Genomic DNA, 16806 nt, shown 5'->3' with positions numbered 1-16806 from the left:
TTCATATTGATCGTTATAGGCTACTTCACAAAATGGGTTAAAGCAATTACTCTCATATCTGTCACCAAGAAAGCTGTAGTAGACTTCGTACATTCTAACCTCATCTACCATTTTGGTATTCCTGCAACTATCATTACGGATAATGCTGCAAATTTGAATAGTCATTTGATGAGAAATATATGTGAACAATTCAAGATAACACATCAGAACTCTACTCCTTATCATCCCAAAGCCAATGGTGCCGTTGAAGCAGCAAACAAGAACATCAAAAAGATTCTGAGAAAGATGATTCAAAGTTCCAGGAAGTGGCATGAAAAGTTGCCTTTTGCATTATTGGGGTATCGCACTACTGTGCGCACATCGGTTGGAGCAACCCCATACCTTTTGGTTTATGGCACTGAAGTCGTAATACCTGCAGATGTTGAAATCCCTTCTCTCCGAATCATTGTTGAAGCTGAAATTGAAGAAAATGAGTGGGTCAAAACTCATTTGGAACTGTTAACCCTGATCGATGAAAAGCGGATGGCCGCAGTCTGCCACGAGCAGTTGTATCAACAAAGAATGGCCTGTGCCTACAACAAAAAAGTGCGGCGTAGAAACTTTGAAGTGGGGCAACTCATTTTAAGGCGTATCCTTCCCCATCATCAGGAAGCAAAAGGAAAATTTTCTCCCAATTGGAAAAGACCATACATTATCAGAAAATTGTTTCCAGAAAGGGCATTGTAACTAGGAGACTGAGAAAGGAATGACCTTGAAACAACAGTGAATGCAGATGCAGTCAAAAGGTATTATGTCTAATCCTTCTACAGCAATAGCATTATCCGATTGGGATGACGAAAGCTTTCATTCTCGCTACCCCAAACACTCCAATCTTTTGCTAACCCTTTAGGCCGGTTACCTTTCTTTCATTACCCTCTTTGGAACATGAAGACTCTTGTAACAAAAAAAAAACAAACAAAAGAAAACAACAAAACAAAATGTTTCCCTGAACTACGTTCGACTTGATTCCGAAAGGATACATAGACAGCCTCTATTTGGGGTTCGGTCACACCAAAATAAAAATCCAAATTCCCCAAAAGTAAAACTGGGGCAGATGTTATAACGGTTCGGCGATGATCCCGCCTGAACGGTTTCAAAGTTGTAATTCTATCCGAATTCTTCCTACCCAAACCTTGTTCAAGTCCTTCCGATCAATCGGCGAAATTTTTTCAAAATCAGAGAACGCAAATGTTTGGATCCGATACAATCAAGATGAGAGAAATAAAACGAGAGAGTCTTATTGGTAAAAACCTACGGGCACCATAAGTCGACGGTGAGCAGAGAAATTGAAATGAGAGAGTCTTGTCAGTGAAAACTCGCAAAGAGCACTATAAGGCGACGATGAGAAGAGAAATGAGAGAGGTCGATTGGCGAAAACCCGCAAAAGGTGTCGTTGATCGAAAAGAAGAAACACCTCACCACCATTGGTATTGAAAGAGTCCTGGCAAGGTTTCTCAGTTTTAAAACACAGGTCGCAATGGGTTTATGAGAAGTTGGATAGTTGTGCAAATCGGGTATCCATCCCAAGAAGCATGTCATGTCTATTGAAGTATGCATGCACCCCAGATAAGTCCTTCTTTCCTCCTCGAAAGGGACATTTATCCTTAAGTTCACTTTCTTGTCCTTTGTTTACTTTTCTTTGAATCCCTTTCGGTCTAACTCTGTTCCGAAACTAATACAAAGAAAATGTGGCAAGATTGGTTTTACAGGGTTCTGCTTAATAAAAGCCAAGTCCAAAGGAAAGTACTCAGCCTCAGCGGGTGCATCAAGTCGATCCCGACTGGCTATGATGACTGATGCTCTGAAATCAGAGTTATTACAAAAGAAAAGAAATACAAGGTCAAAAGCCCCTAGAGGCAAAATAAGGTGAAAGGACCAAAAGCCCCACACAGTTGAATCATTACCTGGAATGTTTAGAAAGTTGAGTTCCTCGTTTTTCGGAGAGAGATCAATCTTCAGAAAAGCCAGCAAGTAGTAGAGGTTCTCACCAGAAGAGTTGGGCCGCGATCAAGTGATCAAAAACAATCAAGGCCACAAAACCAACCACCGTTTCAAACTAACAATTGTGCTTTGTTTGAAAAATTGAAACATGTGTAATCCAAAGAAATTGTGCAAGAAGTAGGTGCAACCAAAAAAGGAAAAAGAGATGCACAAGAGCTAGCAAACAGCTTTGTAGCAATAATCAACCCAAAATGGAAGTTTCCTCAAAATTCTTTCCTGCATGAAAGAAAAATGATATGAAAAAAAGAGGAATAAGAAGAAAATTAAAAAAAAGATAGCTTAGGATTCCCAACCTCAATATTTTATGCTTTTGCCAACATTAGGGCTCTAATCCCTGGGTGGAGATTTTTAGACATAGGGTCTCCATTCCCTAGTCGCCTTTTTTTGCCAACATTAGGGCTTCAATCCCTAAGTTGAGATTTTATACATAGGGCCTCCATTCTGTAGTCGCCTTTTTTGCCAACATTAGGGATTAGCCTTTTTTGCCAACATTAGGGCTCCAATTCGTAAGTTGAAATTTTAGACATAGGTCCTCCATTCCCTAGTCGCCTTTTGCCAATATTAGGGTTCTAATCCCTAAGTTGAAATTTTAGACATAGGGCCTCCAATCCCTAGTCTCCTTTTTGCCAACATTAGAGCTCCAATCCCTGAGTTGAGATTTTAGACATAGGGCCTCCATTCCCTAGTCGCCTTTTTGCCAACATTGTGTCTCCAATCCCTGAGTTGAGCTTTTAGACATAGGGCTTCCATTCCCTAGTCGCCTTTTCTTTGCCAGCATTAGGGCTCTAATCCCTGAGTTGAGATTTTTAGACATAGGGCCTCCATTCCCTAGTCGCCTTTTTGCCAACATTGGGGTTCCAATCCCTAAGTTGAGATTTTTTAGACATAGGGCCTCCATTCCCTAGTTGCCTTTTTGCCAACTTTAGGGCTCCAATCCCTAAGTTGAAATTTTTAAACATAAGGCCTCCATTCCCTAGTCGCCTTTTTGCCAACATTAGGGTCCAATCCCTAAGTTGAGATTTTTAGACATAGGGCCTCCATTCCCTAGTCGCCTTTTGCCAACATTAGGGCTCCAATCCCTAAGTTGAGATTTTTATATCTAGGGCCTCCATTCCCTAGTCGCCGTTTGCCAACATTAGGGCTCCAATCCCTGAGTTGAGATTTTTAGACACAGGGCCTCCATTCCCTAGTCGACTTTTTTGCCATCATTAGGGCTCTAATCCCTGAGTTGAGATTTTTAGACATAGAGACTCCATTCCCTAGTCGCCTTTTGCCAAAATTAGGGCTCCAATTCCTGAGTTGAGATTTTAGACATAGGGACTCCATTCCGTAGTTGCTTTTGCCAATATTAGGGCTCCAATCCCTAAGTTGATATTTTTAGACATAGGGCCTCCATTCCCTAGTCGACGTTTTTGCCAACATTAGGGCTCCAATCCCTGAATTGAGATCTTTAGACATAGGGACTCCATTTCCTAGTCGCCTTTTGCCAACATTAGGGCTCCAATACCTGAGTTGAGATTTTTAGACATAGGGCCTCCATTCCCTAGTCGCCTTTTGTCAACATAGGGCTCCAATCCCTAGTTGAGGTTATTTTAGATATAGGGCTCCACTCCCTAATCTCTTCCTCCTAAAGACACACAATCCTTATTTTATCGCTTACAAATAAAAAGGTTTTAGATCTTAGTTACAAATAACTCACGAAATTTTCCGAGTGAAAACTGGGGTAGAAAAATTTCGTTTGTTTGTTTCTTTTGGTGTCTGAGCAGGTTTGACCTCGGGGCACATGATTCAAGATGACCAAAGATTGAGTCTCAATCCAGAATAAAGAAAAGAAGGAAAATAACAAAAGAAGTGAATTCAACGTGCTGAAGCGGAGAAAGATGCGGACTGCTCAAGATATGATTGAAGTCACGAGTTTCGCACATCCCGCCTTGATCCAAAGTTGAAGAAAGAAACAACACCTACAACTGACGAGCATCAAGATTCAGATCGGAGTCTGCAACGAGACCAACTAAGACTCAAGATCAAGCTTCAAAAGATTTATAGATAGGAATCTTGTACCTCGTAGTTGATAGGATTAGCTAGTTTAGCTTCTTATTTTTCATTTTTGGTTGTAATAAGAAGTTCAGCAAGCAGTAGCAGCAACAGCAACAGTGAAATCACAGCTTCCCGGTAGTCCCAGCTACCAAAACTACACTAACCTGATTCCTTTATAGCCAAGGATATGTAGGCAACCTCTGAAGCAAGGTTCGGTCAGGCTTTTTCAAAATTGCTTTTCATAGAGTGTCAAACGGGCAAAAATCCCTCATAATTGCTCATTTTATCTTTACTCGAAAACCCTTCGTGTCTCCGAGCAATGAGGGGCAGTTGTGAGCATGTGATTTTTGCCTCACATGAATTACTCCTACAGAATTCCAAAAATTAGATTTTTCTTTTAATTATTTGTTATTTTAGGAATTATTGTAGAATTCTTCTGATTGTTTGCATATTTGCGTGCATGTTTAATTTTATTTAATTCATAAAAGAACACAAAAGTACTTTGCATTTGCATTTAGAATTTAATTTTGCATCTTAGGATTTAATTAGTAAATTAGTTTTTCTATAAAATATGAAAAATCCCAAAATAGTTCATGTTGCATTTTAACTCTTTAATTTTGAATCTCATAGCTTTTTCTTTTAATTTTGGACTTAATTAATTTTTGTAAGTACTATATTAAGTAATTAGTCTAATTTGGCAGGATAATTTGGTTTAGTAATTAATTTAGGTTATTTTAATTTTGAAAGAAAAGAAGATTTTGAAATTGAAAGGAAATTGAAATAAAAAGAATAGAATTTGAATGAGAAGTCTGTTTGGGTCATTTTTAATTAAAATTCCCCAGGCCCAAACGATTATTGTCACACCCCTTTTTTACTTACACCAGGTAAAGTGCATAAATATAAGGGAGTTTTTCCAATTAAAGGACAATCGAAACGGGATCGTTTATTTATTAAAAATCAGAGTCGCCACTTGGGATAATTTAGCGTATCCCAAGTCACCGGTTTAAAATTTCGAATCGAGGAAGTTTGACTCTATTATCGGTCTGCGAACACAGAAATCCGGGTAAGGAATTCTGTTAACCCGGGAGAAGGTATTAGGCATTCCCGAGTTCCGTGGTTCTAGCACGGTCGCTTTGATCATACTTGGCTTATTAAAATTATTTACTTACTGATTTTAGATCCTATGTGCATTTACCCTTTACCGCTTTTAAATCACTTGATTATTCGTAGTTAAAGAATTGAGTTACACGTACGTATACTCTTTTCCTTTGGCGCGTCAAAAATCATGTCACACGAACGTGTCCATAATTAGTAATGCTTTGGTTATTTATTAAGAACATTTAGCCGAAGTTACGCGAACGTATACTCCGATTTATTTTTAAAGAAATCGTAACAGTGTCACTCGAACGTGTCCACAACCACGATAGTATTTTAAACGGCCCTAAAGGTTTCTCTACGAATATTCAACTTTGTGAAGGCCATGAACTATATCCCATTCTAATATGGTACGCCTCACATCCAAACGTATAAATTTCTTATTTGAAATTATGGGGCCTTAAACTATTATTATTTAAGATGGCATGCTTCGATTATAAAAGAGTTATTCTGAAATCATGTACTTTTGAGCTATTGCCTGTGCGTATATCATTTCATTGGCTTTCAGGCCTTTGGACCGTGCCTATTGCGAACGCGATTGGCAGCAGCGGTCAAATGGGAACTGGGCTCAACTCGGTCCAAGGAATGAACTGCACGCACCCACTCAGAAATGGGCTATGAGTCCAGGCCCAGGTGGACTGCAGCGTGCTATATGTATCAGCAACGCAACACTGATGGAGAGATCGGGCTCCAGACTAAGCCCATAGATAGAGGAGAGCCAAACACCATAGCCCAATGCCAAATCGGGCTCAAGCCAATGCGTTGGTTAGAATTATATGCCTTTAGTCATTTCCACAAGATAAAACAACAAGATGCCAAGAACTAAACTAATCTGAGAATTATCAAGTTTAAAAATTAGACACTATATCTATTTGAAAGCCTTTGTGAATTTATTCATGAGTCAAGTAAGGCTAGGTAACAAACTGAAGTACTGAGCTTATTCAAAAAGCTAATGGATGGGCAACAGAATACAAACCAGATTTGCTGAGGAAGAACAAATAAAAGAACTAATTTGAGGGATGCTTAAACACTACTAAAGAAAACATCTCCAAAGTTTAACGAACTTCAGCTAAATCAGGCCAAACGAGAGTCCAAACATCATTCAAAAGAAAAACCACATATTCAGGCCTTGTAACGAAATACCAAACTAACATATGAACGAAATATTCAAAGTAAATCTAAACACATGGACAAAATACAACACATTCTCTTCATTTCAACCCAAGGCATTTCTCTTCAATTTGGTTACATGGCTTCACATTTGCACTCCATATGTTACATACTTGGGAATAAATAGAAACAACAGAAGAGAAGAAATTAGTAGCCAACAACAACAGAGAAGCAATAGAACAGTGATGGAGTCAGCCAATTTAACCCAAGGCATTCAAGCTGAAACCCAAACTAGACAGTACTCCACACGAACAAACTCAAACCCAGCTTTCACACCCAAAAATGAGGTGCAACAGTCCCAAAAACCAATTTCAGTCGAACAACAACCCAACAGAAATCAAAACCAAACTTTAAAGACTCGAACTCAATCCATTTCAACCTCAAATAAAGCAAATTTGCCTCAGGAATTGAAAGCCTCAGGGTTTCAAAGCAAAACGTTCATTGGAATAGTGTGTTTTTTCAAAATTTTCCGTTTTGATTTTTCTGAGCTTTTCTTCTTACCAGCTCTTTTTTTTGTCTGCCTTGAAAAGCAAAAAAAGCTGCCTTTATAGGCAAGTTATAAGGGCAGACATGGTTTGCGCTTTGCCCCCTTTCCAATTTTCATTATAGCTCAGATACCCTCATAAAAATAAACAGAAAATCAGAACCAACCCCTTCCCCAGCTTCCTAGAAGCTTCCTAGTTTGTTATAGCAAGATTCCCTTAGGACAATTACCTAAACTACCCCTCGAACCCTGATTATTTACTCTAGGAAACCAATCTAGCAGAACCCCTATTGATACTTAGACAGACCGAATGGGCCATGGGTCCATTTGGCCCAACTGTTTAACCCTAAATGAACCGGAATAGACCCAAAACCCATCCCTCAATATCAAAGATCTATTCGGCCCAACTAGCAGTTATCTGGTTACCAAATAACACAGAACAATTAAACTTTAGCCTAAATGGTTTACTAACTAAACTTAACCAAAATAACAATTTTAAAACTAACCTAACAAAACTCCGATAACTCATGCATGAATGAATAGATTTTGGAACAAATGAAGAATGATTCAAGAAGAGGAGAAGAAACAGAAAATTTAAAAACAAACGAGGGACAGATTAAACCAAAAGAAAGAAAGAAAAAATACCTGAGAAAAGTTCGAAAAATAAAAGGGAAACCTGGGTCTTCAGATCCTTGGATTTTTCGGCCAAATCTGATGTTAATCGTGTGCTCTTACGAAGAACACACGAATAAAATAGGATTCGGCACAAAATTTTTCCAAAACTTGACTTGGGATTTCTGGGGTTCGTTTCTGATCTAAGATTCGAGGAACTAGGGCAACATTCGAGGGTAGTGGCATATGGATTTGGAAAGAGGGGAGTGAGGAGGCTATAGGGTGTGATTTTGGTGGCGTTTGGAGGTGGCGCCGCCACCGGAGGCCGGGGATTTGGGGGCGGCTTAGCTAGGGTTTCAAGGTGTTTTTGGTGAGGGTGGTGAGCCGAAGGGATTCTGAGGGGGGGAAGGGTTTTCGGACAGTTAAATACCCTTGGGGCTTCAGTTCTAAGCCGTTTGATCAAGGGGAGATCAACGACTCAGATTAATACTTATTGAAACGACGTCGTCTAGTTAGGGGGGAGCCGGACCGGGTTAGGGTGGTTTGGGCCGGGTATTGGGTAATTTTCATTTGGGCTGGGGACAATTAAATGGGTTTTAGCCCAGATTTGGATTTCTTTCATTTCTTTCTTTTTCTTCTTTTTTCAATTTCAAAATTCTTTTCTTTTCAAAATTAAAATAAAACCTAAATTAATAATAATAATTTTTAAACTAAATTAACCTACCCAATTATATTAATCACTCATCATGGTATTTACAATAATTCATTAAATCCTAAATTTAAAGAAAACTATACAATTCAAAATTAAAAAGTAAAAATGCAAAATGAATTATTTTTTGTGATTTTCATTTTCTATAAAACAAACTAATTTACTAATTAATCTAAAAATATAAAATTAAATCCTAAATGCAGATGCAACATATTTTTCGTATTTTTCATGAATTAAATAAAATAAACGTGCACAGACAAATGCAAATAATTAACAGGAAATGCCACGAAATCCAACAAAATTGCAAACACTGAAAGAAATTTTTTTTTTTTTGAATTTGTTGGAGTAATTCATATAGGGCAAAAATCACATGCTCACAGCTGCCCCTCTTTGCCCGAAAACACGAATAGTTTTCGTGCAAAGATAAGTGAGCGGATACGAGCGATTTTTGCCCGTTTGAATACTCCGTGGGAAGCATTTTTGAAAGATTTGACCACACCCTGCTTCCGAGGTTGCCTACATATCCTTGGCTAAAAAGGAATCAGGTCAGTGTAGTTGGAGAATGTCTGGTAGCTGGGAGTACCATGGAGCTGTGATTTCACTGTTGCTGCTCACAGAACCCCTTATTACACCATGTCAAAAATAAAAGAAGCTAGACTAGACTATGATATATGCTTTACAAAATCCTATCTAGATCTTCAAACTTGATCTTGTGTTTCTTGTTGCCTTGTTGCCTTCTATTCTCTCGGTAAAATTCCTTCGTTGCCGCCTTGAATTGTAGTATGAGATGTTTTCCCCTTCTTCAGGTGGATGCCTGACTGCTGAACTTGATATGCATTCCCGTGCTCTCTAGGCGGGCTCCTGATTGTTAAACTTGAATGTATTCCCATGCTATCCAGGCGGGCTCCTGACTTCAACTTGAGATATATTCCCTGCTCTCCAGGCGGGCTCCTGACTTCAACATAGACAAACCAAAGAAAAATTTTCTGCCCCTGTTTGGTGGTTGGGCCCATGTGTAAGTGTAAAACGAATCACATTACCGAATATCAATAAGAATTTCGAAAAACCAAAACTTGAATTGTACTTCCTTGTTCTCCAGGCGGGCTCCTGACTGCTAAACTTGAAAGCATTCCCTGCTTTCCAGGCGGGGTCCTGACTTCATCTTGAGATGTGCTCCCTGCTCTCCAGGCGGGCTCCTGACTGCTGTGCTTGAAAGTATTCCCTGCTCTTTAGGCGGGCTCCTGACTTCAACTCGAAATGTATTCCCTACTTTTCAGGCGGACTCCTAACTTCTGAACTTGAAAGTATTCCTTGTTTTCCAGGCGGGCTCCTGACTTCTGGCTTGAAATGTATTCCCTTCTCTCCAGGCGAGCTCCTGACTTCTAACTTGAAATGTGTTCTCTGCTCTCCAGGTAGGCTTCTGACTTCTAACTCGAAATGTGTTCCCTGCTCTCCAGGCGGGCTCCTGACTTCTGGCTTGAAATGTATTCCCTGCTCTCCAGGCGGGCTCCTGACTTCAACATAGACAAAACAAAGAATTTGAAAGCTAAAATTTAAATTGTACTCCCTTGTTCTCCAGACGGGTTCCTGACTGCTGCGCTTGAAAGTCTTCTCCCTGTTCTCCAAGCGGGTACCTGATTTCAACAAAATAGACAAAAACAAAGAAAAATTTTCTGTCCTAGTTTGGTAACTGGGCACATATGTGAGTGTTAAACTGAATCATATTACCAAATATTACTAAGAATTTGAAAGCTAGGTCCCATTATGCAGGGGGTCCTGACAACTCTTAACTGAACGACAACTTTAATCTAAGTTATATCTTCTACAGGTGTGACTTCTGCTAAATCTTGCTATCTAAGAGAATCCTTAAACTACTCCCCATTATCCAGGAGGGTCCTGAAAATCAAAAGTCAAGTTTTATTTTAGGAGTGACAACTTTCATGGTTGAATTATACTACCTTACAGCAGAACTTACGCTAAATGTTATTATCTAATCGAAATCTTAAAGCTAAGTCCCATTATTCAGGAGGGTCCTGGAAACTCCTAATTGAATTCTATCTCGAACATGCAAACTTCTAAGCTAACTTATATTCTTTTGGGATACATTTATGCTAGATTATGCTATTTCTGAACTTTAAACTAGGTCCCATTTTCCAGGAGGGTCCTAAAAGTTTACGGTCAAACCTGTTTTGATGCTTGCTCTTTCCCCTGAGGAGAGTTTCTCCGAAACAAACGAATTCTCTGCCCCTGTTTCAATCAAAGAAAATTTTGTTAGTTTAAAGTGGTGGTTAGCTGATGGCATTCTTGCTGGAGATCTTTCCACTGCATTGTTTTGTTCTGAATGGCTTTCCCGAACTGGCCCTGAACCGCTTTGACTTTCTGACTGACTTTCAAATCCCATGGCCTTTGACAAACTGAGTGTTCTATACCCATGTTGTTGTTTCACACCTCTGAACCCTTTATCTAAACCTTTGCATCTCCCATGACATACCAAATCATTCCACCAGTGAAACTTCTGGTGATTCCCCGTATTCCACCTTACATCATGCTGTCTTTAGTATGCTCTGACCACATTGTGATTTGCAATTTTAGAAGTTGGTAGTGAGATTTGAAATTCTTTTCCACTTATTTGGGACAAGACTGATATTAAAACATCTTAGACAAATAAACCCAAAAAAATGAAATGCAATGACTTTGCGGGTTAAGGATAAGAAGAATCCAAAACCGAATGACTGCTACAAAGGGAAAAAGGAAAAAAAAGAAACTTATCTGAGTGGAACAACTGGTATCAATGATCATGACATGCATTTCGGATTAATCGGCCCAATCTGTCCAACCGATCCACTTTCAGTTGCCGTACTTTGTCGCCTCAGCATTTCCATGACCTGGTTACATTACCCAAACCTTGACCTTGTTCATCCTGCGGTGCCTTAAAACAGTTTTCCACCAACAGACCTTTCTCACTTGTTGACTTTTTAACTCACTTTCGCCTCAAGGTGCCCGTGAGGGTTTTCACCAATAAGACTCTCTCATTTTAATTTCTCTCAACTCTCGTCATCTTACGGTGCCTGTGAAGGCTTTCACCAATAAGACCCTCTTATTTTATTTCTCTCAACTCCTGTCGTCTTATGGTGCCTGTGAAGGTTTTCACCAATAAGACTCTCTCATTTTTATTTTTCCTGCTTGAACCAGAGTGTTGCCCCTGACATGAATTACCTTTACCCGCTCGACTTGGCATTTCTCAAAGACTGATCAGAAGGTTTTTCTTTGGACCGTAATATGGGCTTTTGGACGGGGTTAGAAAGAAAGGGTATAAGAGGCTCAAAACAATTCAAATGGGTCAAAGTTACAACCTTCAGAATCAGATTTCCCACAACAACCATGACTTCTGCCCCAGTTTCTGGCTTGGGGGCTTTTGGATTCTTGTTTGATGAGACCAAACCGTGAGGCTGCCTACATATCCTTAAAAGGAATCAGGTCGAACGTAGTTCATGTCATATAAATTACTTTGTTGTTGTGATTTTCTCTCTTCTCTTTCTTTTCTTTCTCTTTTTTGCTTTCTTTTTCTCTTTTTGTTGTTTTTTCTTCCTTCTCTTTTTTTCTTTTCATTCTTTTCTTTCTCTTCTCTTTTTTTTCTTTTTCTTCTCTCCCTTTAGTTCTTTTCTTTTCTCCTTTTCCTTTACTTATCTTTCATGCTTGTGTTTCTGATCTTTGCTACTGATTCCGAAAGAGGGGTAAGAAAGAAAATAAATAAGGCTCAAAAGGGGTGACGAGGGATAAAGTGTTTAGATAGCAGAACAAAATACCTTCGTCATTTCAATCCTCAAAATATGCCAAATACAAACAAGTACAATCAAACAAAGAAATCATACATAGTATCTCTTGACTGCATCGGAATTGATAGCCATTTCCACATATTTTCCTTCCACATCTGTCAAATATAATGCGCCATTGGACAATACTCTAGTTACGACAAATGGCCCCTGCCAGTTTGGGGCGAACTTTCCTTTGGCTTCAGCCTGATGAGGCAAGTTACGTCTCAACACTAACTAACCCACTTCGAATTTCCGTGGATGTACCTTTTTGTTATATGCTCTCGCCATTCTCCGTTGGTACAATTGGCCGTGACATACTGCTGCCAATCTCTTCTCATCAATCAGACTTAATTTCTCCAAGCGGGTTTTGACCCATTCCACGTCATCAATTTCTGCCTCAGCGACAATCCGAAGGGATGAGATTTCGATTTCTATGGGTATTACTGCATTTGTGCCATACACCAACAAATAAGGAGTGGCCCTTACTGAAATGCAAATAGTAGTGCGATAACCCAACAATGCGAAAGGTAACTTCTCATGCCATTGTCTGGACCCTTCCACCATTTTCCGCAGTATCTTCTTTATGCTCTTATTGGCTGCCTCGACTACTACATTCGCTTTAGGGCGATATGGGGTGGAATTGCGATGTATAATCTTAAACTGCTGACAAGTCTCCATCATCAGATGACTGTTGAGATTAGCACCATTGTCCGTGATGATTACCTTCATAATCCCAAACCGACAGATGATCTTTTAATGCACAAAATCGACCACTGCTTTCTTGGTCACAGATTTGAAACTTTTCGCTTCAACCCACTTGGTGAAATAATCAATGGCTACCAGAATAAACCTGTGTCCGTTTGATGTTGCTGGCTTGATTGGCCCAATGACATCCATGCCCCAAGAAACAAAGAGCCATGGTGCTGACATTATATGCAATTCAGATGGTGGGGAATGAATCAAATCTCCGGCACCTGGCACTGATGACACTTGCGCACAAAACTGATGCAATCTCGCTCCATAGTGAGCCTGTAATAACCTGCTCGGAGAATCTTCTTTGCCAGAACGTGCCCACTCATATGTGGTCCACAAACTTTGGAGTGTACCTCACTCATGATAACTGTGGCATGTCTGACATCTATGCATCTTAGCAATCCCAGATCTGGAGTTCTTTTGTATAACACCCCTCCACTGAAGAAAAATCCACTTGCCAATCGTCGAATTGTTCTTTTCTGATCATCTGTGTCCTGTACCGGATATACCCCCATCCTGATGTATTCTTTGATATCATGGAACCATTGCTCCCTATCAAGTTCTTCTTCCACCATATTACAGTAAGCATGATGATCACAGACCTGAATCTGCAAAGGGTCCACATAAGCCTTATCCGGATGATGTAACATTGACGCCAGAGTAGCCAAAGCATCGGCGACTTCATTATGGATCCTTGGGATATGCCTGAATTCTATTGACTGAAACTATTGACAAAGATCATGCAAATATTGTCTGTAAGGTATGAGTTTCAAATCCCGTGTTTCCCATTCTCCCTGAATCTGGTACACCAGGAGGTCTGAGTCACCCAAGACCAAGACTTCCTGGACACCTATATCCACAGCTAACCTCAAACCCAGAATGCATTCCTCGTGTTCAGCCATGTTGTTGGTGCAATAAAAATGAAGCTGAGCCGTAACAGGGTAGTGCTTCCCTGTTTCAGAAATAAGTACTGCTCTTATCCCCACGCCCTTCATGTTTGCAGCCCCATCAAAGAAAAGTTTCCATCCCGATTTCTCAACTTGATCCAACTCATCAATGTACATCACCTCTTCATCGGGGAAATAAGTTTTCAAAGGTTCATAATCTTCATCAACCGGGGTCTCGGCCAAATGGTCCGCCAAGGCCTGTGCCTTCATTGTAGTTCGAGTCACATAGACAATGTAAAACTCTGTGAGCAGGATCTGCCACTTTGCAAGCCTCCCTGTGGGCATAGGCTTCTGAAAGATATACTTCAATGGATCCAAGAGATATATGAGTTAAGTAGTATACGATGACAAATAATGTTTCAGCTTCTGTTCCACCCAAGTTAGGGCGCAACATGTCCTCTCAAGATGAGTATACTTAACCTCATACGGCGTGAATTTCTTGCTGAGGTAATAGATGGACCGCTCCTTCCTGCAAGTGATATCATGTTGACCCTATACACAGCCGAATGGATTGTCCAAAACAGTCAAATATAGAATCAAAGGTCGCCCTAGTTCTAGCGGGACCAACACGGGTGGATTTGACAAATACCCATTTATCTTATCAAACACCTCCTGACATTCATCTGTCCATTTGACCACAGTGTCTTTCTTTAACAGTTTGAAGATAGGCTCAGAAGTTGTCGTGAGCTAAGCAATGAACCTGCTGATATAATTCAATCTCCCCAACAAACTCATCACCTCGGTCTTGTTCCTCGGAGGTGGCAATTCCTGGATGGCTTTGACTTTCAATGGATCCAGTTCAATGCCCCGGCGGCTGACTACGAACCCCAACAACTTTCCAGACGGCACCCCAAAAGCATACTTTGCAGGATTAAGCTTGAGATTGTACCTACGAAGCCTTCAGAAGAACATCTTCAGATCCCTGACATGGTAAGACTGCTTTCTAAACTTTACGATCACATCATCAACGTACACCTCGATTTCCTGGTGTATCATATCATGGAATATTGTTGTCATTGCCCTCATGTAGGTTTCCCCAACATTCTTCAAGCCAAATGGCATGACCCGATAGCAATATGTTCCCCACGGTGTGATGAATGCCGTCTTTTCTGCATCTTCCTCGTCCATTAAGATCTGATGATAACCCACGTAACAATCCACAAAAGAATCAATCTCATGTTTGGCGCAATTATCAATCAAGATATGGATATTCGGAAACAGGAAATTGTCTTTTGGACTCGCCTTGTTGAGATCCCGATAATCAACGCACACCCTGGTCTTGCCATCCTTCTTTGGCACAGGCACAACATTGGCTAACCAAGTGGGATACTGGGTGACACGAATGACTCTGGCATCGAACTGCTTGGTGACCTCTTCTTTGATCTTTACACTCATATCCATTTTCAACTTTCTCTGCTTCTGTTTGATAGGAGGGAATGTTGGGTTAGTGGGCAACCTGTGAACCACTAAATCAGTGCTTAGACCCGGAATGTCGTCATAGGACCATGCAAAAACATCTTTGTATTCGAACAGTGCATTAATTATCTCCTCCCTGAGTTGAGGTTCCAGATGTACACATATTTTAGTTTCACGGACATTTTCTTGGTCCCCTAGATTAACTGCTTCTGTATCGTTCAAATTAGGTTTGGGCTTTTCCTCGAAATGACTTAGTTCCTTACTAATTTCAACATAGGCCTCATCATCGTCAAATTCCAACTCATCATCACACTCAACTTCTTGTATTATTATTTCAGAGTTAGATTGGCTTTTAAAACTGGGCCGAAGATTCCTCATGCATGTCATGTCTTTGATATCATCTTAAAAAGAACTGTACAAAAGAAGAAAACAAAAACAAAATTAGAAGAAATGAAAGAAAAAGAACAATTGCATTTCATTGAATTTAAAGATAACAGGGCTTCAACACATCCAACTGGACGGAACATAATATCTGAATTACAGACCCTGGAATAATCCAAACAACTAAAAGAAAATCAAAACCCACTACCAAGACTCCCTCCGGGTAGGAAGAGGAGTAGCTTCCCAGTTGTTGACTTTTGCACGTGGTCCCACGAATTGCACATCCGCCTTGCTGGACCTTTCCCCAGCCTCAACCATGTTAACCTCGGCGAATAACCTTTCGAACCCCTTCTCCAAGTCTCCATCGGCACCAATCAGCGATCCAGGAACCTTTGACAATAGTTGCTTTCTACTACCCGGCCTAACGAATGATCTGGACAGACGCAGGATTGTCTTTGGCAATGCCCATGCTTTCTGTTTCATTTTCTTGGCTCTTCTCACATCCGCCACTGTGGTCTTGAACCCTAGGCCAAAAGTATCCAGATTCCTTGGAAGAGAAACTGGCTGCACAATACCTTGCAGAGATGCAACCAAACCCTTTCCCGGTACGAAACCATTTTTCAACATTTCAATGACTACCATGACTGATGCAGTAGCTACCTTTGGAGTTGGAATGCACTTCCCTTCTGGAATTTTCTCTACCGATACTGTGTCAAAAACCTAATAAACCCATGGCCCCTTGTCGTCTTCAACCTCTATGAGCGAAACAATGGCATCATTGAGCACACAAAAATTATCCTCGCCGTGTATGACAATTTCCTATCGATCCCATTCAAACTTGACAATTTGATGCAGAGTAGACGGGACCGCTTTGGCAGCATGAATCCAAGGTCGTCCCAACAGCAGATTGTACGAAACAGCCACATCTAGCACCTGGAATTCAATAGTAAATTCAACTGGCCCTATTGTGAGCTCAAGCACTATGTCCCCGACTGAATCTTTCCCTCCACTGTCGAATCCCGGAACGCAAATATTGTTCTTGTGAATTCTTTCATCCTCCACTTGCAGATTATTCAATGTGGAGAGAGGACAAATGTTCGTGCTAGACCCATTGTTAACCAGTACCCGAATAACCACGGAATCTTCGCATTTCACCGTTAGATAGAGGGCTTTATTGTGCTCGGTACCCTCCATGGGCAACTCATCATCAGAAAAAATGACTCTATTTACCTCAAATATCTTATTAGCTATCTTTTCCAAGTGGTTTACTGAGATTTTGTCAGGAAC

The sequence above is a fragment of the Nicotiana tabacum genome, chromosome 6 (genome assembly GCF_000715075.1).
Source record: "Nicotiana tabacum cultivar K326 chromosome 6, ASM71507v2, whole genome shotgun sequence".
NCBI classification, from domain to species: Eukaryota; Viridiplantae; Streptophyta; class Magnoliopsida; order Solanales; family Solanaceae; genus Nicotiana; species Nicotiana tabacum.
This window is presented reverse-complemented; position numbering follows the sequence as displayed.